The following is a 25,770-nucleotide window of genomic DNA, read 5'->3' as shown; positions in this document are numbered from 1 at the left end:
TACGATGAAATGTTTTCTCCTTCAGTCAAAAATACGACAGTTTGTGTGATTGCTCCGACTTTCGAAGAAAACGGAATACTTATGCTCGGGGTGTTTTTTTTCATTCAGTCAATTTTCACCGATCGAAATAATAATTTTCAACAAAAATTTTTTTCATTATTGAAGATATCAACTCGTTGAGTTCAAATGTTAAAATATATTTAACCTCTGATTATTGTTCCGACTTTTGATACGAAAGTAACGGAATATTTGTGCTCGGGGTGGGTTTTTTCTTCTTCAGACAAATTTCGACTTTTCAACTAGCCATTTTTGACGGAATTTTTTTTATATCATTCGAAAGCTATTGTTTTCCTGAGCTCAAATTTGAAAAGATATTTTACCTGTGATCATTTTTCGTAAAGTTATGGGGGTTTAAAGATTGCGAATTAGGCCAATTTGGGACAATTAACGCGTAGTTGGAGAGTTAATCCGTCTTAGAAATTGTTCCAAATTGATTTAACGAAGCTTATTTGCCATAATTGATTTGTTACAAGTAGCGAAATCTACCCTTTTGTACTTAATATGGCGTGTGGGGGGATGATTTTCATAAAAAATTTCAAATTTTAGAAAAAAAATTTCATTTAATTTTAATACATTTTTATTTTTTATAGGTTATTACTGCTCCATAAACATTAAAAGGCAGTCGGAACATTCAGGGCTTCGCCCTGATACGAGCAGTCTTGTTTTTTTAAAGTTCTGCGGGATTGAAAATTGCCAAATTTGCCATGTTCTGGACTAAATTATGCGCGCTTTGAAGAGTTTATTCATAATGCTGAGAGCGTAACACGAATTATTTGCGCGTGGCAAATTATCCCGCACAACAAAATCGTTCCAAATTGAATTGACGCTAGCTAATTGGTGTTGTTAATTTCGCACGACTCGAAATTTTTTACTTTGATATTGTCCAAACTGTATAAGTTTTCAATATTTTTTTCCAAAAACTATTCGATATGAAGTGAAGGACATTCGGAAAATTCAGGGCTTTGCCCTGATACACGAGCAGTCTTGTTCACTCAGTAACTATTGAACTAAACCAGCTCTGTGCATCAACTGAATATTAAACAGTTTTTTTTTAACAAACATTTAGTAGCATTTAGAAGAAGAAATCTCCATGAAGCAGTTATTTATGTAAATCATCCAGATACAGTTTTTAATTTATTGCAGGTTGTTACAACGTTCACATGACTGGAGTTGATTTCTAGATTAGTTTCACAAGCAGGCAGCTTTGAATCAGCTGAATTCAGACATCTATTTTTAGATGCAGGAGTTTGTTGTTATCAACCCGTGTTCGTTTTCGTTTTTTGAATTTTTCTATATGACTTGTCGATCACTGGCAAAAAGTTTGAATTACTGATGCAGCAGAAAAAGAACCTAAAAAACTCGTATTATTGATCAAGGGGTAGTGCATCGGTTTCTGAGATTAAACTATAAGTTTAGCCAGAAGAGTTGTGCAGCTTATGTTATCCAAAATCCGAATGTGGGAGGGAAGTGTAACCACTATGTGATGTAGTAATCAAAAGTTACTGGTATCTTTTTTACTCAAAACTACAAAAACATAGGGCAAAAAACATTGAAAAATGTCATGGGTCTTTAATTATACAAAATGGATTGTAATTAAACCAAATTTTAAAAAAATTGTTTTTGTTCAAATTGACACTAGTTAAAGCTTAGAAAAATATTAACGATTTAAAAGAATTTGGATGAATTTTATTTATGTATGATTGCAGCTTTGAAAAATTTGGCAGCGAAATGCAAAACGAATTGTTTATTATCTAGACACTTCAATGTGGCTACTTAATTGAGGTCGGCTCTATTTAACCAAAACGAGGTTTGGCGAAATTAAAAGTGTTAACTTTAGGCGAAACAGTAGATAAAGAGTTGTATATTTTAGCAGAAATGGTATTTTATCCTGAAAACTCTGCAGGCAAAAGTAAACACGCTTTTTAAGCCGCAAAAATATTGAGTGCCGCAGTCGCTCCAACGTAATGCGGGCTTGACAACAGAGGGGGAAGAAATTTTTTAGATCCGCTTCTGGCAGTGTCAATTGAGGTTTGGGAGGAGATTTTCAGGTTAAATATGCACTTTTTATAATAAAAAATTTGTCGGTTTATTTGTCATGTCACGGACTTTTCTTGTGCTTTAAGCAATTTCCTTGTTATTGAAACTTTTATCAATTTAATTTAAAAATTCTAAGTCTGCCTACCCCGTACTTTTCCTTTTTGAGTTAGATATGGGGGTCTATCTCATAGAGTAATTTCGGATAGGGTACACCGTCTGCTCGTCACGCTATCTTATTTTCGGCCGGATAGATTCGTGCAACTTCTTAGTCTAATATCGATCCTAATCTTACTCTTATATCTACTAGTCTCAGGTTGTTTAACTAGTCTCTGCTAGGCTCAATAGATCTAGAGTATACTGGTTTTATTGCGGCTGCGGAAGTTCTCGAAGGAGAGGCAACTATTTCTAAGTTAAATTCAAATCTCTCTGGTGCTGAAATTACAAGTAATTTCAGCACTTACAAATAAGTGGGTTGTTAGTTAGATGGATTATGATTGGTTAATATTAAATATTTTACAGTGGTAAAATATCTAGTTTATGAAATAATAAAATGTAGTTTAGATCAGGTTCCACCCATCCGGGGTTTACAGAGTTTTTGAGTTTTTATCTCTTTCTTCTGCAATTGAAGGATGGATGATGAACGTTGGTATTTGGCGAACATCATTTTCTTATTCTTGTTCCTTGGAGACGAGAGGTCCAGGAAACTAGAACCGTCGACATAATTTCTCTTCAAGAGAAACGTTCCAGAACGCTGGATTGATGGACAGGAAGTTATCTTCTTGTCGTTCGACAACGAATGCGATCCCCAATGAAATCGTTCAGATTCCAAAATCCAAAATGCTTTGCTATGTCAGTTTTGTTTGTATTTGTGAGGACTGTTTTGTGTTCAGCCTCGTTTGGGAATGGCGTGAAGTCCGTGTTTGGAAGGGATGCCTTTTAACTCGGATCTGTACGTATACTTGAGCATCGAGGTGGTCATTGGTCAGATTCAATGAAGTCCTTTTCTGCGAAGTCAAGTCGTACTTCAAATCCTTTGAGTCGTGATTGTGGGCGGCATGTCGGTTGTGTTTTAGCCATTCTTTCGTTCAAATTGTGATAGGGTCGTCTAGTCTTTGGATGTTCGTCTTGGTTGTTGTGTATGATCTAAATACTGCATATTATGATTTTCAATTTATAATTTTTTGTTAATTTGGTTTTTAGTTATGATCTTAGTTAGTTGTTTTCACAAAAGTTTTTTATTTTAGTTCAGTTATTTTGAAGAGTTACTCACCCTTGGGTACCTCTTTTTAAAAATAGGAGTGTGGTCACAAAGCGTGGGTGTAGCGCGGTGGGTTAGGCCGGCTATAAGCATGCTGAGGACATCCTCTCTGGTGGGTTAGGCCAGGAGTGGGAGTATGTTTTCGTGCTGTTTCTTTGAGGGGTCCTGTTTTGTGATAACCTTTAAAGTTGGTTTTTTCTGGTCTTTCTTATGTTACTTTTGGTTGTGTCCTTTTTTTCAAAAATCAAATTGTTTTTGGTTTGGGTTTGTCTTTCGACTTTTTTGTGGTTTATTATTTCTTTCTTAGAATTTGTAATAGTCTTCAAAAGAATAAATTAACCAGCTTTAAACTGGGTTAATCCGGTTTGGGTACCGTTGAATTTCTTTTTCTTAGTCATGCTGTTTTTTTTTATGATTTGTGGTGTTTAGTAAAGCTGCGTTAGTTAGTTTGATTTAGTGTATAACTCCATTCCAACCGGATTGAAGGAAATGTGTATGTATGGGTTTGTTTAGTGCTTAACATGATGTCATGTGAACAGTAGAAATCTCGTTCCTGTGGTGAAAGAAAGTGAAAGGTTAGTGAAAATAACTGAAATTTATCATAGAAACTTTCGTATGCTTGGGTGTCAATGAGTGCTTCAGAAATTATATGATCATGTTTTTTATCAAATATATTAAGTGTGAAAAGGTATGGTGTTAGGATAAAAATTTTTTCTGTTAGTTGCGGGTTTGCAAAGGGGTCGTCATCTAAAAATTGATCTTTGTTAGGGCGTATGATGTTGTGATCGTAATATTCGATTTTGAAATCGTTAGCTCGGGGTGCAGTGAATGTTTTTAGTAATTTTTTAAATCCTACATACGTAAATTGTCGAGGTGTTAGTGGTGGTGTGAGTTTGTACAGTAGATTTTTGCTTTTTTCATTATCTTCATGTGTATTGTTAAGTGGTATAGAAAGAGAGTTCGTATAGTGATAATAGGCGGTCCAAGGGAGTGTTGGCATTAAAACATGATCATCATCAAAATTTCTTAGTAGTGATGGTAGATGTATTTAAGGTGTATTGTGGAAATGAGGGTAAGTCGATATTAAGGTAGTTCCTTGTATTTGTATGATCTGGGTGATTTATATACTCTTTAGTTGTTCCGAGTTTAACTGTGAAGGGATGATTTGGGAATTTTCGTTTGAAAGTGCGGTAAGCTCGGTTAGTTGTTAGTCTCGGTTAGATGTTTCAGTTGATGTGGATGATTGGGCTAATGATGGGGTATAATCTGATAGCGGTGTAGGCGTTGGCGGACTTGATGATGTTGCTGTGGATGACAAGTGGTGAATGGTAAGAGTGTGTGGGTATGTTAATTGTTGTTGTAGTGTGATAAAATTATCTAGCTCTTCGGAGATTTGGACAGTATCTGGGGAGTTATTATTGGATCTTTCAGAAGTGAATGGGGAATAGGTTGGGGTTACTTGGGAAGCATAAGAGGGAGTTGAAAGGGATGGGAGTGGTTGACTGGTTCGGATAGGTTGAAAGGGGGGTTGTGAAAAAACTGAGGGGTTGGTGTGGGTATGGGTAGCGGGAGATGGTTCGGATTTTGCAAATTCGTCGGGAGTTTCGATGTCGGAGTTGTTAAATTGTGAGATAGTATGAAAAACTGAAATATCTGAGTTAGTGTATGAATTCGTGCTTGATGGTATATTATTGACTGGGAAATCGGGTGGCGGGAAAGCGAAAAGTGGAATAACTGGGATGGGGTTTTGGAGGTTGGCTGGGTGGGAATTTGAGCGATGGAGGGCTCCAATTTGTCGGCTCATCGTGGGCTAAAAAAATGATTATGTTGAGACTGAAAAGTGGTGGTATGGGGCTGTTCAATAATTTGTTCATATGTATTATCATTTTGTGAATGATTTGTCGTTATGTGTTGAATGGGGCTTTGTGTTGTTTTTTGTCTGAAATTCGGGTTATTTGTGATTGCTAAGTTTCGAAAATTTCGGGGAACTAATGATAGTGGGTGATTTTGTGGTAGGGTTGGTATTTGTGGTGCTGTAGGTGCTGTGTCTACATTATTATGTTCTTCTTCGTATGTATTTGATGTGGCTAATTTTGTGTTATATTCTTTGATTTGTGCGTCTAAAAGTATTTTATTTATTGATGATGAAAATATTCCAAAAAATCCTGCAAATAATATGCGTGCTACGCTTGCTTGGCGGTTTACTTGAGTGTGTATAGCACATCTATTATAGATTCCTTTTAGTAGTGAGAAAAGAAATCCAATAAAATTAAACATAGCGTATAAAATAGTCAATTTTTCTAAGATGTAGTATGGCCATCCTAGAAAGGCGAGAATTTCGTTTTTCAGTGTTACAAAACTAAAAATATTTATTGGTGAAATATCTTAGGGTCTGTATTTTCCACCGTTTAGATATATGTAATCTTCAATATCCTTAAAATATCCACTGTAATCTTCTGTGTAGATGTCTGCAAATCCTGCGGTTTCGGCAAGTTTTCTTAAATTTTGGTTTATTGATTGTCGTTGTATTGTATCCATTTGTGTTAAAAATTCTTGAAGTTCTTGTGTTCTAATGTGATGTTGTATATCAGATTTGCAGTATACTTCAATTGATTGTAAATCAATGTTTGGGTTACGAGCGATAGCTCGAATAATTTCTGGTGAAAATTTTTTCAGTGGTTGCATTAGTGTAGGGTATGGTGTGAGTAGATAGTATTTATCTTCGTCAGGGTTGAATTGTACGACATAGTGGCTATTGTCTGATCCACCTGGGACTGCGGTATCCCAAAAATATGTACGTCTTGAAAGTGTATCGACAAAATGTACTTTATTTTTGTAGAATATGGGCATTCTTTTATAACAACGTTTATCTTCAAAAACATATAAAGGTGATACTTTTTTAGTGCAAGTATAAAACCATAATATGTTTCCTTCGTAATCAAGAAAATTTGATCTATTTCCTGATAATACATATCCTGCATAGGGTATTTTTAAAACTGCTAGTGCTAGTGATTGTAAAGTTTGTGTTCTTTCTAATTCGCATAGTTGATGAAGTGTTTCTAATTCGGAGAGTGACATTTCTTGAAAAACTCTACTAATTGTGTAGTCTAATTTCATGTCTAAGTGAATATCGTAATGTATGTTTCCAAAGTAGGTGTTATTCATAAGTGATAATTCTTGTAAACGTGTACTTTTACTATCGAGTGGTGTTAGTTTTCCACCAGGTTTACCATTACTTTTATAGAAGTTCACTGGGACGTAGGATGTGCCTTCGGTTTTATGGTGACCGTTTGCATATGGGTCAAATTTAACTTTTCCAGTGGTCATGTCGAAACCTTTGTCGTATTCGACAAATATTTCTGAATATTGCGATTTGTGGAGTGGGTTTGCATATTTACAAGCGAATTCTGTTTCTTGATATATTTGAAAACGTGTTAATTTATTTTCTATATCGTGTGAATTTTCGAAATTATAGCTTCATTTGTGAGATGAGTTGACTTGATCGTATGGGATTGATTCGATGAAATTTTTTTCATGAAATTTTATCATTCGGGCGTGTATTTTTGCTACTTGAAATGTTGTGCATGTATCTTCGGGAAACCAATTAATTGTTGCTTGGGTCCTAGTTGTGGGGTCTTAATAATCTTGATCGTCTTTACAAGGTTATCTAATTCCTTGATAAATCATTGTGTTATCTGATAAATCTCGTGTGAGTTGTATTTTTTCTAATTAAATTTTCCAATCAACAAACATTATTTCTTGATATCCTTTATTTTTTGTGTCTGCTTTGCAGTTTGAAGGATTATTTATTCCAATATGTGGTATCCAATGTTTATCGTGTATATCATAAGTTAATCGTCCGTGTGCGCCATTTTATGGGTATTTTTCGTCTAATTGAATATGTCCTTGATATCTTTCAAGTTCTGCCTGGTGTACAGAATCGGCAAAGACTTGAAAATTTACTATTTTTCTGTCTGAGTTTTTGTTTCTTGTTATGTTTAATCTGCGTAATTTGTTTTTACAATCGTCAGGGCTGAGATGTGAAAGTCTTTCTATGTTGCTTTGATAAAATGATTCGTGATCTAATCTGTTTTTATTTCCGTTAGAAACTTGTGAACAATGTACTTTCTTTTCGGAAAAAGTTGCTGTAAATTTATATCCTGTAATTGTCGTTGCTTGGGCTTTTGAGTACAGTGTTGCCATTACATTGGTAGTTTTTATGTGGTTCTGTTTCGCATTTTGTTACTTGATTTATTGCATACTTGTGTAGTGTTTTTTGATCATTTTCTTCACAATCATAATGTGTTACTAATAAATCCTGGGGTCCTGTGCGAGGAGATGGATTTGTGTTTTGTTCGGAAAAAAATTAGAAAAAAGATGTGTTGAAATGTTAATATCTTTAAAATATACATGTGTACGATAATCCGGAATACGGGTTATAAAATGTTATGTATCCAATTGTATTTTTTGTATATCTGTCGTATTTATAAATGACTTCGTTATAAATGGTGGCGGTAGTGATTGAGCTGTTACATTAGGTGGACTTAACGGGAGGGGGTGTTGTACAATATTATTAAGTTTGACTGTGATTTCAAACTTTAACTGAAGATTGTTTTGATGTAATATTTGAACGTTATGTTCTCGGATATCTTCGTGGATATCTTGTCTATATTGTAATCTATTAAGTGCCCAACTGTGTAGTCGGTGCTTTCGTTAGTGGCGGAGTCGCTACGAATGTATTCAAATCTAATCGTAGGGGTATATTTCTTGATTGTTCTCTATATCGAGCGTCAAGATTATTTGGAGAGTTTAAAGGGAAAAATGATGGCAATATTTGACTTATTGATGGTGTTGAGGGGAGTGATAATGTGTCTGGTAAGGATAATGTGTTGTATCTGATGAAGTATCTATTGGGTCGTTTACTAAGTTTGGTTCTCCTTGCGGATAAGGTTGTGTTGTCCAATAAGGTAGTCGTTCGGTGGTGTTAGGGGGGTTAAAAGGATTTTCACGTAATTGTGCGGATGTTGGTGTTGATCCTAGATAGTCTGAGGGAAAATTAGGTGTAGTTTGCTGTGATGTAAGTGTAGGGGTGTCTGGAATTGTTATACTAGAGGTTTCTGAACTTGTTGGTGTTGGTGATTGAGGAATGCTAAAAGTAACTCTGGGGGTTTGAAATTTTCGATTTCGTCTTGAGTGTATATTTTGTCTGTTGACTTCAACTGTATTTTGGTTTTGACTAATGTGTCTGATTCGGTTTAAATCTTGTTGTAATGTAGGGTACAAGTTATATGTTGGTTCACTTAGTGATGCTTGTCGTTGAACTGGTTCTAGTGGTTCGGATAAGCGGGCGTGTCGTTCAAAGGTATATGGATTGTCTTGAAATGAAATACGTGTGGATGTCTGAGGGTTTTGGGTAGTTGTAGGTGTTGTTGGGTTTTCTTGGGGAGGTGTCGGTGAAGGCTGTGTTGGTGACGGTTGGTTAGCAATTTTGGAAAGAGTTTGATGTATAGATTCTTTTTAGTGGGAAGATTTATGTTTATTGTAATATTCTTCGATGAAAAAGATTAAAAGGATTGTTGCTAGGGCGAATGTGACTATTGCCTTTTTTATAAATTTGCATATTGTCATAATTAGGGATATTAAAAACGTGGTGAAAATTATGAATAGTAAAAAATTATCTGTTTTACTAAAAATTGTTCGTATCATTTAGATAGACTTTAAATTATCGTACCTGTAGATGTGGTCAAGGATTTGGGAAAAATAGGAATATATTGCAAATAGGGTTTAGAAAATTAAAAATATGATGCAAAAAATTATTAAGATGATTATAAAAGCTTCAAAAAATTCAGAAAAAAAATATTATCAAAAGTTTAAGTACAAGAAAAAGATTTATGAAGAAGTTTAAGATTGAGAGTTTAAGAGTGGCGACTGTTGAGGAGAACAGCATTTAAGAAATAATTCATTCGTCGAATATTTTTTGATTTTCGGGGGCAAAATTCAAGTGTGGTCGGATTATTTATTGATTTTTTGACAAGTGGGTTGAGCTACTTGAAAAATTGTTGGGGGCTTATTTTATGGTGCTTGGGAGGTCTTCTTTGCTTTATTTTTATTTTGTGGATAATCTGGGTTATTTTTGAAATATTTGTACTTTAGGCTAAATGATCATGGTCTTTTTCTTCTTTAGGCTAATTTGCCATTTTTGGTTGGAGGGTTTGTGAGGTCTAAGTTGGGAAAATATTGTCGATCTTTACATAATTAGATAATGTAGGGTTGTAATATTATCGTGATATTTATTTTAGTTGTCAAATTTTAGCGAGTTGCTTATTTTTGACCTGGAGGTTGTAAAGTTATAGTTATAGATATGCCTGGAGATTAATATCGGTCGGCTAGTAGGTTGGTGTTAGAGATACTAAAGGTGACTGTTTTAAGCGAAATCTATTGGCTGAATTTGAACTAGATTTGTTGCGTATGTTTCAGCATGTTATTTTGAAAATATGAAAGTTTAAGTTGATTGAGAAGCTTAACTATTAATGGATTTTTGAAAAAGTTTTAAGTTTGTTTTTGAAATTCAACTTTCTTGAGTATTTTAGATTGAGGGATGAAAGTTTTATAATTTTTTCGTGGTTGATGTCTAAGTCGTGATGATTCTCAATGTTCGGATTTTTCTTTTTGTTCTTGTGGCAAGATTTTTTCAATTAATTTCGTATTTTTTCTTTCTTCTTCAGATTTAATTTGATTTCGTGTGTTTATGTTTTTATGAATTGTGTTTTCTTTTTGACTTTGTCTATCAAAATTGTCATTACTTTCATTTGCTTCTTGTTCTATTTGTGTATTCTTTTCAACAACTTTTAAACCGGTGAAAGAATATAACTGGGTTAATTCGGGTAATGCGTATTCTTTCGGGTAGTAGGGTAACACATTGTTACGATGTTGAACAATTTCTTTTTTAGTTGGCGTTTGGTTTCATATGTGTTTGGTCTTGTGGATTTTTTTGTATTGTATTCTTTTATTTGTGCATCTAGAAGTATTTTATTTATTGATGATGAAAATATTCCAAAAAATCCTGCAAATAATATGCGTGCTACGCTTGCTTGGCGGCTTACTTGAGTGTGTATAGCACATGTATTATAGATTCCTTTTATTAGTGAGAAAAGAAATCCAATAAAATTAAACATAGCGTATAAAATAGTCAATTTTTCTAAGATGTAGGATGGCCATCATAGAAAGGCGAGATTTTCGTTTTTCAGTGTTACAAAACTACAAATATTTATTGGTGAAATATCTTAGGGTCTGTATTTTTCACCGTTTGGGTATATGTAATCTTTAATATCCTTAAAATATCCAGTGTAATCTTCTGTGTAGATGTCTGCAAATCCTGCGGTTTCGGCAAATTTTCTTAAATTTTGGTCTATTGATTGTCGTTGTATTGAATCCATTTGTGTTAATAACTCTTGAAGTTCTTGTGTTCTAATGTGATGTTGTATATCAGATTTGGAGTATACTCCAATTGATTGTAAATCAATGTTTGGGTTACGAGCGATAGCTCGAATACTTTCTGGTGAAAATTTTTTCAGTGGTTGCATTAGTGTAGGGTATGGTGTGAGTAGATAGTGTTTATCTTCGTCAGGGTTTAATTGTACGACATAGTGGCTATTTTCTGATCCACATGGGACTGCGTTATCTCAAAAATATGTACGTCTTGAAAGTGTATCGACGAAACGTACTTTATTTTTGTAGAATATGGGCATTCTTTTATAACAACGTTTATCTTCAAAAACATATAAAGGTGATACTTTTTTAGTGCAAGTATAAAACCATAATATGTTTCCTTCGTAATCAAGAAAATTTGATCTATTTCCTGATAATAAATATCCTGCATAGGGTTTTTTTAAAACTGCTAGTGCTAGTGATTGTAAAAATTGTGTTCTTTCTAATTCGCTTAGTTGATGAAGTGTTTCTAATTCGGAGAGTGACATTTCTTGAAAAATTCTACTAATTGTGTAGTCTAATTTCATGTCTAAGTGAATATCGTAATGTATGTTTCCAAAGTAGGTGTTATTCATAAGTGATAATTCTTGTAAACGTGTACTTTTACTATCGAGTGGTGTTAGTTTTCCACCAGGTTGACCATTACTTTTATAGAAGTTCACTGGGACGTAGGATGTGCCTTCGGTTTTATGGTGACCGTTTGCATATGGGTCAAATTTAACTTTTCCAGTGGTCATGTCGAAACCTTTGTCGTATTCGACAAATATTTCTGAATATTGCGATTTGTGGAGTGGGTTTGCATATTTACAAGCGAATTCTGTTTCTTGATATATTTGAAAACGTGTTAATTTATTTTCTATATCGTGTGAATTTTCGAAATTATAGCTTCATTTGTGAGATGAGTTGACTTGATCGTATGGGATTGATTCGATGAATTATTTTTCATGAAATTTTATCATTCGGGCGTGTATTTTTGCTACTTGAAATGTTGTGCATGTATCTTCGGGAAACCAATTAATTGTTGCTTGGGTCCTAGTTGTGGGGTCTTAATAACCTTGATCGTTTTTACAAGGTTATCTAATTCCTTGATAAATCATTGTGTTATCTGATAAATCTCGTGTGAGTTGTATTTTTTCTAATTGTATTTTCCAATCAAAAATCATTATTTCTTGATATCCCTTATTTTTTGTGTGTGCTTTGCAGTTTGAAGGATTATTTATTCCAATATGTGGTATCCAATGTTTATCGTGTATGTCATAAGTTAATTGTCCGTGTGCGCCATTTTATGGGTATTTTTCGTCTAATTGAATATGTCCTTGATATCTTTCAAGTTCTGCCTGGTGTACAGAATCGGCAAAGACTTGAAAATTTATTATTTTTCTGTCTGAGTGTTTGTTTCTTGTTATGTTTAATCTGCGTAATTTGTTTTTACAATTGTCAGGGCTGAGATGTGAAAGTCTTTCTATGTTGCTTTGATAAAATGATTCGTGATCTAATCTGTTTTTATTTCCGTTAGAAACTTGTGAACAATATACTTTCTTTTCGGACAAAGTTGCTGTAAATTTACATCCTGTAATTGTCGTTGCTTGGGCTTTTGAGTACAGTGTTGCCATTACATTGGTAGTTTTTATGTGGTTCTGTTTCGCATTTTGTTACTTGATTTATTGCATACTTGTGTAGTGTTTTTTGATCATTTTCTTCACAATCATAATGTGTTACTAATAAATCCTGGGGTCCTGTGCGAGGAGATGGATTTGTGTTTTGTTCGGAAAAAAATTAGAAAAAAGATGTGTTGAAATGTTAATATCTTTAAAATATACATGTGTACGATAATCCGGAATACGGGTTATAAAATGTTATGTATCCAATTGTATTTTTTGTATATCTGTCGTATTTATAAATGACTTCGTTATAAATGGTGGCGGTAGTGATTGAGCTGTTACATTAGGTGGACTTAACGGGAGGGGGTGTTGTACAATATTATTAAGTTTGACTGTGATTTCAAACTTTAACTGAAGATTGTTTTGATGTAATATTTGAACGTTATGTTCTCGGATATCTTCGTGGATATCTTGTCTATATTGTAATCTATTAAGTGCCCAACTGTGTAGTCGGTGCTTTCGTTAGTGGCGGAGTCGCTACGAATGTATTCAAATCTAATCGTAGGGGTATATTTCTTGATTCTTCTCTATATCGAGCGTCAAGATTATTTGGAGAATTTAAAGGGAAAAATGATGGCAATATTTGACTTATTGATGGTGTTGAGGGGAGTGATAATGTGTCTGGTAAGGATAATGTGTTGTATCTGATGAAGTATCCATTGGGTCGTTTACTAAGTTTGGTTCTCCTTGCGGATAAGGTTGTGTTGTCCAATAAGGTAGTCGTTCGGTGGTGTTAGGGGGGTTAAAAGGGGGGTCAGAAAAAAAATATTATCAAAAGTTTAAGTACAAGAAAAAGATTTATGAAGAAGTTTAAGATTGAGAGTTTAAGATTGGCGACTGTTGAGGAGAAAAGCATTTAAGAAATAATTCGTTCGTCGAATATTTTTTGATTTTCGGGGGCAAAATTCAAGTGTGGTCGGATTGTTTATTGATTTTTTGACAAGTGGGTTGAGCTACTTGAAAAATTGTTGGGGGCTTATTTTATGGTGCTTGGGAGGACTTCTTTGCTTTATTTTTATTTTGTGAGTAATCTGGGATATTTTTGAAATATTTGTACTTTAGTCTAAATGATCATGGTCTTTTTCTTCTTTAGGCTAATTTGCCATTTTTGGTTGGAGGGTTTGTGAGGTCTAAGTTGGGAAAATATTGTTGATCTTTACATAATTAGATAGGGGAGGGTTGTAATATTATCGTGATATTTATTTTAGTTGTCAAATTTTAGCGAGTTGCTTATTTTTGACCTGGAGGTTGTAAAGTTATAGTTATAGATATGCCTGGAGATTAATATCGGTCGGCTAGTAGGTTGGTGTTAGAGATACTAAAGGTGACTGTTTTAAGCGAAATCTATTGGCTGAATTTGAACTAGATTTGTTGCGTATGTTTCAGCATGTTATTTTGAAAATATGAAAGTTTAAAATGATTGAGAAGCTTAACTATTAATGGATTTTTGAAAAAGTTTTAAGTTTATTTTTGAAATTCAATTTTCTTGAGTATTTTAGATTGAGGGATGAAAGTTTTATAATTTTTTCGTGGTTGATGTCTAAGTCGTGAAGATTTTTCTTTTTGTTCTTGTGGCAAAATTTTTTCTATTAATTTCGTATTTTTTCTTTCTTTTTCAGATTTAATTTCATTTCGTGTGTTTATGTTTTTATGAATTGTGTTTTCTTTTTGACTTTGTCTATCAAAATTGTCATTACTTTTATATGTTTCTTGTTCTTCTATTTGTGTATTATTTTCAACAACTTTTAAACCGGTGAAAAAATATAACTGGGTTAATTCGCGTAATGCGTATTCTTTCGGGTAGTAGGGTAATAAATTGTTACGATGTTGAACAATATCTTTTTTAGTTGAATCTGTAAGTTTATATGTGACTTCAGTGGGTTTAGAAATTATTTGGTATGGTCCTTTTCGAAGTGGTTGTAGTTTTTTAGATATTCCTTTATTGGGTTTGAAAATTTGGTATTAAAACAAATGTTCCGATTTTTAAGTCTGTGGCTGGCATAAAACGTGAATTACTTTGATTTTTAATGTTTTGCCTTTGTAACAATTTCTTTGTTACCTTATGGTAGAGTTCGTTGTGCTTTTTATCTCTATTCAAAATCCATTCGGTATGTGTACCAGAGGCTAATTTGAGATTTTGAGGGTGATGAAAGTGATCTTAATCGTGTGTATGTAATGGTAGATTATAGCATATTGAATCTTTGTTTGGTTTGCAATAAACTTGTGCGTTTTTGTGGGCATTTGCTGTAAACATAATTGGTTTTCTTGGTTTTTGGTTAAAAACCATTTCATATGGTGACATTCCTAAGGTTGTCGTTATTTGCGAATTATATGATAAGGGAAAAAATTTTACATCTGCTGACCATTCTGTGTATCGTGTATCATTTCCATTAATGATACATCTAAGGTATTCTTGTAATGAACGGTTCATACCTTCGACTAATCCATTTGTCCAAGGTGCATGAGATGTACGTGGTTTGTGCTTTATGTTGTATAAATGACATAGTGTGATGATTTCGTTATTAATGAATTCTGTACCATTTTCTGTCACTAAATTTTCGGGTATTCCAAGTTAGCTATCCAGTGTTCGTAAAGTGTTGTGTAAGCGTAATAAGCATTACAGTGTGGTACTAGGTTGAGTGCTACATAGCGCGTGAATGCATCAACAATAACCATGATGTATGAATTTCCTTCAGAGGATGGTGAAATTGGTCCTTTTGTGTCGAATGAAATTCTATGGTTGAAGTATAAACTTTGTCCTTTAAAATCTTGTTTTTGTGCTATTTGTTTTTGATTTGGATAAGGTTTATTTAATTGGCATATTATACAATCATTGCATAATACTTTTATCCAAATTGGGGCGTTTGGAAAGTAAAAAATGTGTGTGAAATTTGAGTATGTTTTTTCTGATCTGGAGTGTCCTTTTGTATTTTGTGTATGAGAAATGTTGAATGCTATTAATATCATACTTAAGGGGAGACAGGGGACTTTAGAATCATCGAATTTATATTCTAAAAGTTCTGTATTTTCATTTATTGATGTATTATTAAATTTGCGAAAATATCTGAGGAGTGTTTTGTTTCCTAAAATTGTTGTATCGGCTTTTACTGGTTTTGTTTTGTAATTGTGCCATGATTTTAGTAGTCTAATTACTGGGTCAAGACTTTGGTATCGTTTTAAAAATTCAAGTGTAATTTTTTCTGTTGGTGGGAGAAAAATATTGTCAATTTCTAGTTTTGATAGTGGAATTGTATCAAGAGGGTCATCGAGATTAAATACTTGATTTATCGTGTATTTTGAATCAATTGTTTGTGGTCCTGATATATTTATTTTATCGGTTAAGTTTTCTTTTTCAATTATTGGGAAAAGGTCTTTTTTATGTGGTTGTTGTTTTACTTTCTTTTGTTGAGTGTTATTTTTTATCCAATGTGAGTATGGAATTGGTTGAAACGTAGATGTACCTAATAAATCTACTTCGTAGTGATTATTTTGGCAGTCTAGATAGAGTGGGAAATGTTGTAGGTTATTTATTTGTGATTGATCAATGTCGGTTTTTACTGCATATTTGCATTCTAATCTGGGTGATGTTTTGTCTTTTGCGAGATAGAATTTGATATTTTTTGGTATTTCAACTGTAGTTTTTCGTGTAAGTAGTTCGGGTGGTGTATTTCTACTTAATGTATCTGGTAATGCAAGGTTTTTTCCTGAAGTCCAAACTATATGTAAGTTTGGGAATTTCATTAAAATTAGTTAAAATCTATAAACTCTATGATTTGGGTTTGATTTTTGTGTAAAAAGAAAGATAATTGGTTTATGATCTGTAAATAAAACTGTTGGGTGTTTTGATTCAAATATCAGAAATTCATATTCTGTAAGAGTGTATATTATAGCGGTACATTCTCTCATTAGGGTGGAGAGTCTTAACTCAGCTTGTGTAAATAATCGTGATATGGCTAATATGAGATTCATTTTGTTTGTTCCACTATGTGATTGTAATAGTGCTGCGCCGATGCCAAAATTTGAAGCATCGCACATTGCATAAAATGGTTGATTTGGATCTGGAATGGTGTTTGAAAGTTGTTCTGTTAATAGTTTTTTAAATTCGTCAAATCGTGTTTGGTGTTCAGTGGTCCATTCAAAATTATTTTGTTGTCTAAGGTTGTTATAGAAAGGTCTTAAGTACAGTTGCATTTTGTAAACATATTTACTTAAGAAATTCGACATTCCAAGGAATTCTTGGACTTTCTTTTTATTCGTTGCTGGTTGGAGTTTTTGAATTGCATCAATGCGTGATTTTAATGAAGTGATAGTATTTCGTTCAATATTATGTCCTAAGAATTTTACGCGTGTTAAGAAAAAATGTGATTTATCTGGGGCTGCTTTCAGATTTTCGTTGTGGAGTATTTTGTGGTATTGTTCTAAAACTGTAAGCATTTCGTCTTTAGTTTGTGATTGCATGAAAACATCATCTAAATATGTGATTGCATTTTTCTTGAGTATCAGTGGTCAAAAAATTTTACTCATGAATGCTGAAAAAGCTGCTGGTCCTATGGATATTCCATAGAATAATCGATTAAATTCATATTGTTGATTTCCAATAACAAATTGTGTTACTCGTCTTGATTGTTCATCTAGTGGCATTTGGTTGTAAGCACTATTCATATCTTTGGTTGTAAAGTGCTTACCGTTTATCTTTGTTAAGATAACTTGTATTGGTTCAATGGGCCATGGCATTGGTTCATGGTTCATCAATTAGTGAATTAAGATATCTAGCGTCTAAAACTATTTTTAGTGATTCACCTTTTGCTAGAATAATGACAGGGTTGATGAAGGTGTTACCTTTTGGTTGTTGTTCCTTGTTTACTGGTTATATGATTTCGTATTGTTCTAAAATACTTAGTAATCTATTGACTTTATCGTGTAAGTGGATTGGTACTTTACTTACTCTTTGTTTTTTGAAAACTGCGTCAGGTTTTAATGGAAGATGTAGGGATGAACTAACTTTTCCATCGTCAAATTTTGATTTTGCATAAGCTGATGAATATTTTGTTAATTGTTTGGCTAATTTATCAAATTCATCTTGTGTTATTTGTGAATGTTGAAAATTAAACGTTGTTAAAAACTTTTGTTGTTCTTTAGTATACTTTGTTATTTTGAATGTTAGTTTGAAGTATGGAATTTTTGTGAAATAATCTGTATTTCTTTGTTCATTACTTATTATATTATTTATGGACAATTCTTCATCAAGAATTGTTGATTGACAAATGTCTAATAACTGTAATATATTATTCACTCTGTATGCTATTTTTTTGATAGGTGAGGTTGTGGCGTTTGTTTCACAATGTCCTAAAAAACCTAAGGGTAGTGTTATTCTATTTGGTGTATTATTATACACGTGTAGTGAAAGAGTATCAGAATTTGTTTTTCTTTCATATTTTATTGATGATATTGTTATTTTAAAGAATTTGTGAATTGGTCGCAATTCGAAATCTGACATAAAAAATTGTTGTTTTTTTAACTTTTGTCATATTGATGAACTTGTTTTATTGAAAAGTTATATATGGTTCCTGATAGTGGTTTAAGGTGTTTTCGTTCTTGGTTATAAATAGGGTAAAATTTTGAGAAGATTGGTGGTTGTTTGTTCAATCTTTGAAAAAATCTTAAGGCTCTGTTTTTCATTCTTGTATATTTGTCTTTTATATGGAGTTTACTGTTTAATATATTTTTTGTGGGTATATATTTAGTGATAAATGGTATTCCAATGATATTATATTTAATATCAGTAATGTGGAATGTTTGTTTGAAAGGTTTATTTAAAATTTTGTTTTGTTCCATTGTTCTTGTGGGAACAAGGGATAGTTGAATTTTTCCATAATTTACTAATGTTGATCCTTGTGCTGTTGCTAGTTTACTAGATGTTTCGAGTGGTTGTAAATTTGGATGTAGTGTTCTAATTTCATTCCATGTAGGGATGTTAATGATATTTGATTCTGCTCCTGAGTCGATTAAAAAATCAATTTAAAGATCTGGTGGTTGAAATTCTTTACTTTTTGGGCTCTCTAAGAGAAATGGGATTGTCCAAATTTTTTCTCTTGGTTGTTCTTTTTGGATGTTTTGATAAAATTGATTTGTATTTGAGCATTGTGTTTCATCTTTTTTATCAGGTTTAGTTACAGTGTTGATTTTGTTTACTTCTTGATTGACTCGTGAATTATTATTAGTTGGTTCTATATAATAATTATTTAAAAGTTCCATTTGATTTTCATATATATGTGAGCTGAAGGGTTGTTCATATATGATAGGTTCACAGTCATTTTTGATTGTTATCATATTTACTGACATGGTGTTGTCTGTATCACTTTCAGTATCTGTGGATTCACAATTAATGTGATTTAATTGTAGTTCATTAGTTTCTGTGTTATTAATACCTGGAGGATCTGAAGTTGTTTCTACGTTTGCCTGTACTTGATTGATTTGTCTTTGGTGTTTTGGTGTAATACTTTTATATCTGTGTTGAGAATCGGAGTAATGGTTATTATTCCTATGAAGTGACTGGGAATAATTTCTATATCTATTGTTATAACTTGAGTTTCGGTTTCGTGAAATATTTTGTGATCGATTTTGATAGTTGTCATTTGATCTCTGATATTTCGATCTATTGTATGAATTATTTCGTGATCGATTGTTTGGATAATTCTGATTTCGATTATTTGAGTAACTTCTATTTCTATTGTTTGAATAAATTTATTTCTGTTGTACGATGAGTTTCGTGAGTGTCTATTCCTTGAGTTTGATTGGGAACTTGATCGAACAAATTGTGTTGTATTTGAATTTGATCGTGGATAGTTATTTTGACTATTCGATCGGCTATATCTGTTTCGTGAGAAATTTCGTGAATTTCTTTGTTCAGGTGATCTACCTCTATAACTAGAGTTATATGGTGATTGATTTCTAGAATAATTTGGATTGCTTGGAAGTGGTTTTCCAGAGCTATTATTACTGTGTATATTTTTGTTTGGTAGGTTTTGATCTTTTTTCATATGTTGATAGAATGACTTATTTGGTTCTTTGTGCTTTTCTGGTTCATTCTGATTGTCTTGTTGTTTTTGTCTACATGCGGAAATACTGTGTCCGTATCGTCGGCAATAATTACACCCTTTAAAATTTGGGTTACTTTCATAGATGTTTGGAATTTCAGTGATCTTTTCAGATAGGTCTATATCTGGTTGTTGTATATTATTTATATGTGTAGTATTTGTTTCAATGTGATTAACATATGGTAGTTTTAGATTTTCCGTTTCTTCAAGTTTCATTGTGATTTCTGCTTGTTCTAGTTTATCTACTAGTTTTCTTAAATCTAAATCTGGTTCTCGAATTGAGGAAGGATGAGATGCTCTTTTCTTTGTTGCTATTTTTCTTAGTTGAGGTGTTAAGGTCATCATTAAAATTTCTGTCATTTTTTTGTTCTTGTAATCAGGTGTATTAAGTGAATATGCTTTTCGAATTAGTTCGATTCTAACTGCTAATTGTTTGATTGTTTCATTTGGTAATCTGCGAATTTTATTACATAAAACTCTTTGATGCTGTTTGTTTCTTTCAGAATCAAATATTTTTGAAAATTCTTGTGTAAATCTTTTACAATCTAATTTTATATCTATAGGTAGTACTGAAAACTATTTTTGGGCTGCGCCATCTAGTGTTGTTTGTATTAACGCGTTGCGTCTGAGTATCCAATTTTGATGAAGTGGTGTGTTAATTGGTTCAGGTCTTATATTCAAGATTAAATTAGCTTTGACTGCATTTAGATAATCTTCTACTGAGTATTCAGGGTCTGTTCCTGTGAACACAACGGTTAGTAATTAATATAAAGGTTTGATCCAAATGATCCGGTATCAAAGTCACTGTCTTTTCGTTTTATGGTTTTTGTTCCTTTTTCTATACTTTTTTCTTGTTTTTGTTTCCTTAGTTGCCCCCTTTACTCGGTTAGCTAGGCCTCGTTTGGAGAGCGTACCAGGAAGTTTTCTCAAGTTTTCTTAAAAAGCTATCACGGTACAACCGGAAGATTTACACGTTCCCGCTTAACAGTACCACCGGTACTCTAGAATGGGCATGCAGCCCGGAGCTGTGTCAAGTGGGTTCGACTCCGTAGTCATGATGTCGTAAAAACACCCAGGAGCGCCATAAAAACACTATGTAACAGTCGCCTACTTCGGTCACATATGAGGCTTAACAAAAATAGGCCCTATAACCATTGGCTCAAGAGTCAGGGACACTATCTCTTGTGTTTTTCTACCTCAAGAACGGTCGGAGCCAATTCGGTTCGCTTGCGAGATGAGACTAGAACCCGTTACAGCTTAAAGGCTACTACCAAAATATCCCCCCACTCTAGAAAATAAGAACTTCCCCATACTTAGGTCTCAAAATACCCAAAATACACGAACGCCGTTAAAAACAGGGTCGGAACAATCCGTTAAGTTACTTTTTATTGGACAGTGGAACTTTGATCCATTTCAGATGGATCAACCTAAAACTCGCCTTATCTCAACATAACAATCATAAAACACACTCGAGAAAATTAAATTAGGGACTCACATGTTGATGCACTCGAGTACAAGGAGTAATTAGATTGATAAGCAACTCAAGAATTAGATAATATAACTAGATAAGTTTTAATACAAGTCAGTTTTGATAACAGAAGTAAGTTCTGACTCTAGAATAGGAGTTTTTGTATGAACCATTGGGACACTCAAGTTGTCCACCTTTCCATTGAAGGCTCACTCTGGTTCATTTCTAATAGTTGTTCGCTCTTCTTTTGATTATATATCCTCTTATTTCAGGATGAGACAGCTCTACTCGTGTCTTATTTTGTGTCTGGAAATTGCGAATAGCAATTTCATGTTGTTTTCTTTAGTATTTTCCCGCAATTGTAAATTTGGTCGTTCTGATTTTCCATTTTCTGTTTTCAGTTGGTACGAGAAAACTGAGCATGACAGGCTCCATTCGAAATTTTGAAAATAAAAACTTCACTCCAAAATCACGTATTTTCGTGTCGCTCAAGGTCAAACTTCCAGATATGACCGACTGGCACAGATAAATAGTTTGAATAATAGGGTGTTTGTTGCTTATTTATATTTTGCTGGAAAAATGGGTAATTTTTACTGTGATCTTGAGGGTGTGAATTATTTTGAAAATTTACTGAATTGGTTGATGTATTTGGGAGATTTCAATAGTTAGAAGATACGTGGTTATTATTTTTTCGATGAAGGTAGTTTGGTTTTGATGAATGTGTGTAATTATAGTTATGTTCTGCAAAATTGCTTCTTGTAAAAGCTTTTCGTGGTCGTGACGGTTTTGTCATCGGTCTGTATGTCTGATAATCCATATGTGAATACTTAGGGGCAACCGAGGGTTTAACGGTTGATTGTAGGGTTACTTGTGGTAGTGTTGTATTTGTATTTCTTGGTGTTGTAAGATTCGGATGTATTGGTGAATACTTTGTTGTGTAGTTGTTGCTGTTGTATGTACTATTTCTTCATTTATGAAGTGTGATGCTGTTTGAATATCTTGCTGTGTAAGATTTCTAGTTCCATTGAGGTTTTCATGATGTATGACTGTTGAGTTTAAACTGTTGTTTTGTGTGTCAGGTAGAAATGTATTATAATTTAAAGGTGTTGCATCAATTGTTAATGGTATTATTTTTACGTAATCTGGGTGAATAGATATTGTATTTATTGCTTGACTGGAGATGTCAACTGGGATGTTCAGGAATAGTGGGTGAGACCATTCAGGGTCCCAAACGAAATCTGATTGTTCTGCAATGACAGTGTCGTCATTGGTGCTTTGAGGTTTAAAGTTTTTTCTTGCTTGTTCAATTAAATTGGTGTTATGTGTAAAATAATCAATTATGAACCATGCTAGTATTTTTTGTAAATCATGTTTAGTGTTTTGTGAAACATCATTATTGGTAAAGTTTTTGCGAATTGCATTTAAAAATGTTGAAAATGCGGTGATTTCGGTTCTTACTTTTGTGTGTTTTGACGTTTGGGGTGGTGATGTGCTTTGAGTGTCTGTTCTTTCTAGTATAGATAAATGAGTATATATTATTGCAAAAACTTCGTTGGTGAATATCGAATTTGCTCTCTGTGAGTTTTAGTATTGTATGCTTTTGATGTATTCTGTGAGTACATTAGAAAATTCTAAATCAATATCGTCTGTTTGAATAATATATTTATTATATGGTCTTGGTGTACTGATTTCTATGGTGTAGATTCCATATTGTTGTGTCAGGTTACATATTTCTTTAAAATAATGTTCTATAATTTGTCTTTTGATTTTTACATCTGGAAATTCAGTTTTACATGGACTGATTCCTGGTTCAAACAAATTTATAAGTAAATTTTTGCAAAATCGTGTTTGTCCTCTATCATTTAGTGAATTTATAATAAAGGAAAAAACTGTTTCTTCATCTGGACTTTCGTCACTTTGGGTGTTGCTCATTTTTTTGTTTGACTACTGTCAATATATAGTTGTTAATATGTCTGATTGGTTGATTCCAATTGTATAGATGTACTGGTTTTTGTTTATATTTCTTTTTTATTCTGTTTTTTCCTTTTTTCGATGAAATTGAAGTTGTTTCTGAATCGGAAAAATATACCCGATCCTGGATTGGATAAGTTTTATTTATTGTGTCTTTTATTTTGTATAGTGCATCTAGACTACTGACTTCTGATTCGGAGAATGCATTTCTGTGTTTTGAAAATCTTTTTCGTGTTATCCGTCTTTGTTTACTTAAAATTGTTCTTTTGAGTGTTTGTCTTTTTGTGTGAATATATTCAACTGTTTGTGTATGCGGGGTTATTACAAGATCGTATTTTTGGTTTTCTATTTCACAGTTGTGTATTACGATTGTCTGTTTATTTCCTAGGTTTTTCAATGTTTTTAGTGGTTTCTATTTCCTAATTGTTAGTCCTTACGATTTTTTCAAATTGTTTTTAGCGGTTTTTATTTCCTAATTGTTAGTCCTTACGATTTTTTGGTTAGCTTAACGTGGGTCTTTTTGTTCAGGGTTGGAGAGAAAAATATATCGATTCCGAAGAATGACTTTATTTTCTCGTGGCTAGTATAAGCTAAGGTGTTAACTTACTTAGTCTTACTTAGGGGTAGTGATTGTGTTGAAGGTTTGGAGAATAGTAAATCGATCCACAAGGTTCAGGTATAATTAGAAAGCGAGTAGTTCGTTAGATACTATTTTAAACTTACTAAGTTTAAAATTTATCCTGGGTCGTATAAGAGGAGGGGTCAAGTGAAGGATGAATAACCGAAGTTCTTAACTGTTTAGCTTAATTTGAATGGTTAGTATTTTAAAAATTTCTATTAGTCCTGGGTCTATTGAGAAAGTTGGGTAGTGAATTGACGTTTGAGGTCGTTAGACACTTGATAAGTGGGTGGGGGGAGAACAAAATTGTTCTTTTTGATCCAAGGAAAAGCCTTGATGATAAGAATTAAAAGTTTAAAGTAGAAAATTAAATGAGATCCAAGGAAGGCCTTGATGATCTGATTTTAAGATTGAATAAAATTAAGTTTAAGTGATTTAAGTTTTAGTGTTGATGAAATTAGTTTATTTATGATTGCTGTTATGTTTTAGGTGATGAAGCTGGAACACAGGATGATTTTATATTCACTAACAATTTATTGTCATGCTACTAATTTTTAATTTTGGTTTCAATAAATTATTCTTTCAAATATGTTTTATATAGTACTGCAGAAAAAACGATTTGAGATCTTTTTATCAATCGTTATTGAACAATAATAAATTGGTTTAGCGCCTGTAATTTTCATTGAAGGTTTTCTTCAGGGAATTTATGTTTGCAAATGAAAATCTAAATTCATTGCTAATAAGATTCTAAATATAAAAGTTTGTGTTAGCTTTTGCCAAACGATCATGAAAGTATATGGTAGGTTTCTATGTAGTCGTATGTCGTCTCTTGTCCGCTTGTCCGAGGTCTTTTCCAGTACCGGGTAGTTCTCGTATTGTACGGAATAGCGGCTCTGATCTATTGAGTCGTAGAGACCATTTAATTAAATTATTGTCGTGTAACATTTTGAAGATGTTTTGTCTATTTTCTAATCTATTTTTGGTTAATTCTAAGCTAATCCGTTTTTAAGGTCTTGTTTCGAGACTTATGGTCGCACCAGATGAGTTAGATATGGGGGTCTATCTCATAGAGTAGTTTCGGATAGGGTACACCGTCTGCTCGTCACACTATCTTATTTTCGGCCGGATAGATTCGTGCAACTTCTTAGTCTTATACCGATCCTAATCTTACTCTTATATCTACTAGTCTCAAGTTGTTTAACTAGTCTCTGCTAGGCTCAATAGATCTAGAGTATACTGGTTTTTTGCGGCTGCTGAAGATCTCGAGGAGAGGCAACTAATTTCTAAGTTAAATTCAAATCTCTCTGGTGCTGAAATTACAAGTAATTTCAGCACTTACAGATAAGTGGGTTGTTAGTTGGATGGATTGTCATTGGTTAATATTAAATATTTTACAGTGGTAAAATATCTAATTTATAAATAATAAAATGTAGTTTAGATCAGGTTTCATTTTGTTTCTTTTCGCTCAATCAGTTTTTGTCTTCTATAGATTTTTGTCAGTTTGAGAACATCAGAGCTTCTTACAATATCACAACTTCTAACAATTTGTGTTTTCGTCGTTTACCAAAGTTTGTCGGCGTAATAGTCGCTCAATTGAATTACTTATTCTTAATAAAAGGCAGCAGTTGTGTTGCTGAACTTGTTCTACCGACTTTGAAAACGAAAGTAACGGAATTTTTGTTCTCGGTATGGCTTTTTTCTTCAGAGGAATTTTAAAATTTCTAACTAGCCATTTTCGACGGATTTTTTAATATCATTCAAAAAGTATCATTGTCTTGAGCTTAAATTTGAAAAGATATTTCACCTGTGATCATTTTTTGTAAATTTATGGGGGTTTATTTTCAATGGCCGAGTTGGCTACTTTGGGACAATTAACTGTGGGTATGTGGATGATGACTTAAATGGTATGTGGGTGATGATTTTTCGTTTTATTTAAAAATGTGGGTCGTTTTATTTTATTAATTTAACTTAATCATGTTATTACTGCTCCGTAGACTTAAGACCTCCATAGGGAGGCAGTCGGAACATTCAGGGCTTTACAGTCGGAAACTGGTTGAATGAAGCTTATTGGCCATAATTGATTTGTTACTAGGAACCAAATCTATCACTTT

Source organism: Symsagittifera roscoffensis, chromosome 5 (assembly GCF_963678635.1).
Source record: "Symsagittifera roscoffensis chromosome 5, txSymRosc1.1, whole genome shotgun sequence".
Lineage (NCBI taxonomy): Eukaryota > Metazoa > Xenacoelomorpha > Acoela > Convolutidae > Symsagittifera > Symsagittifera roscoffensis.
Note: the sequence above shows the minus strand (reverse complement) of the source record.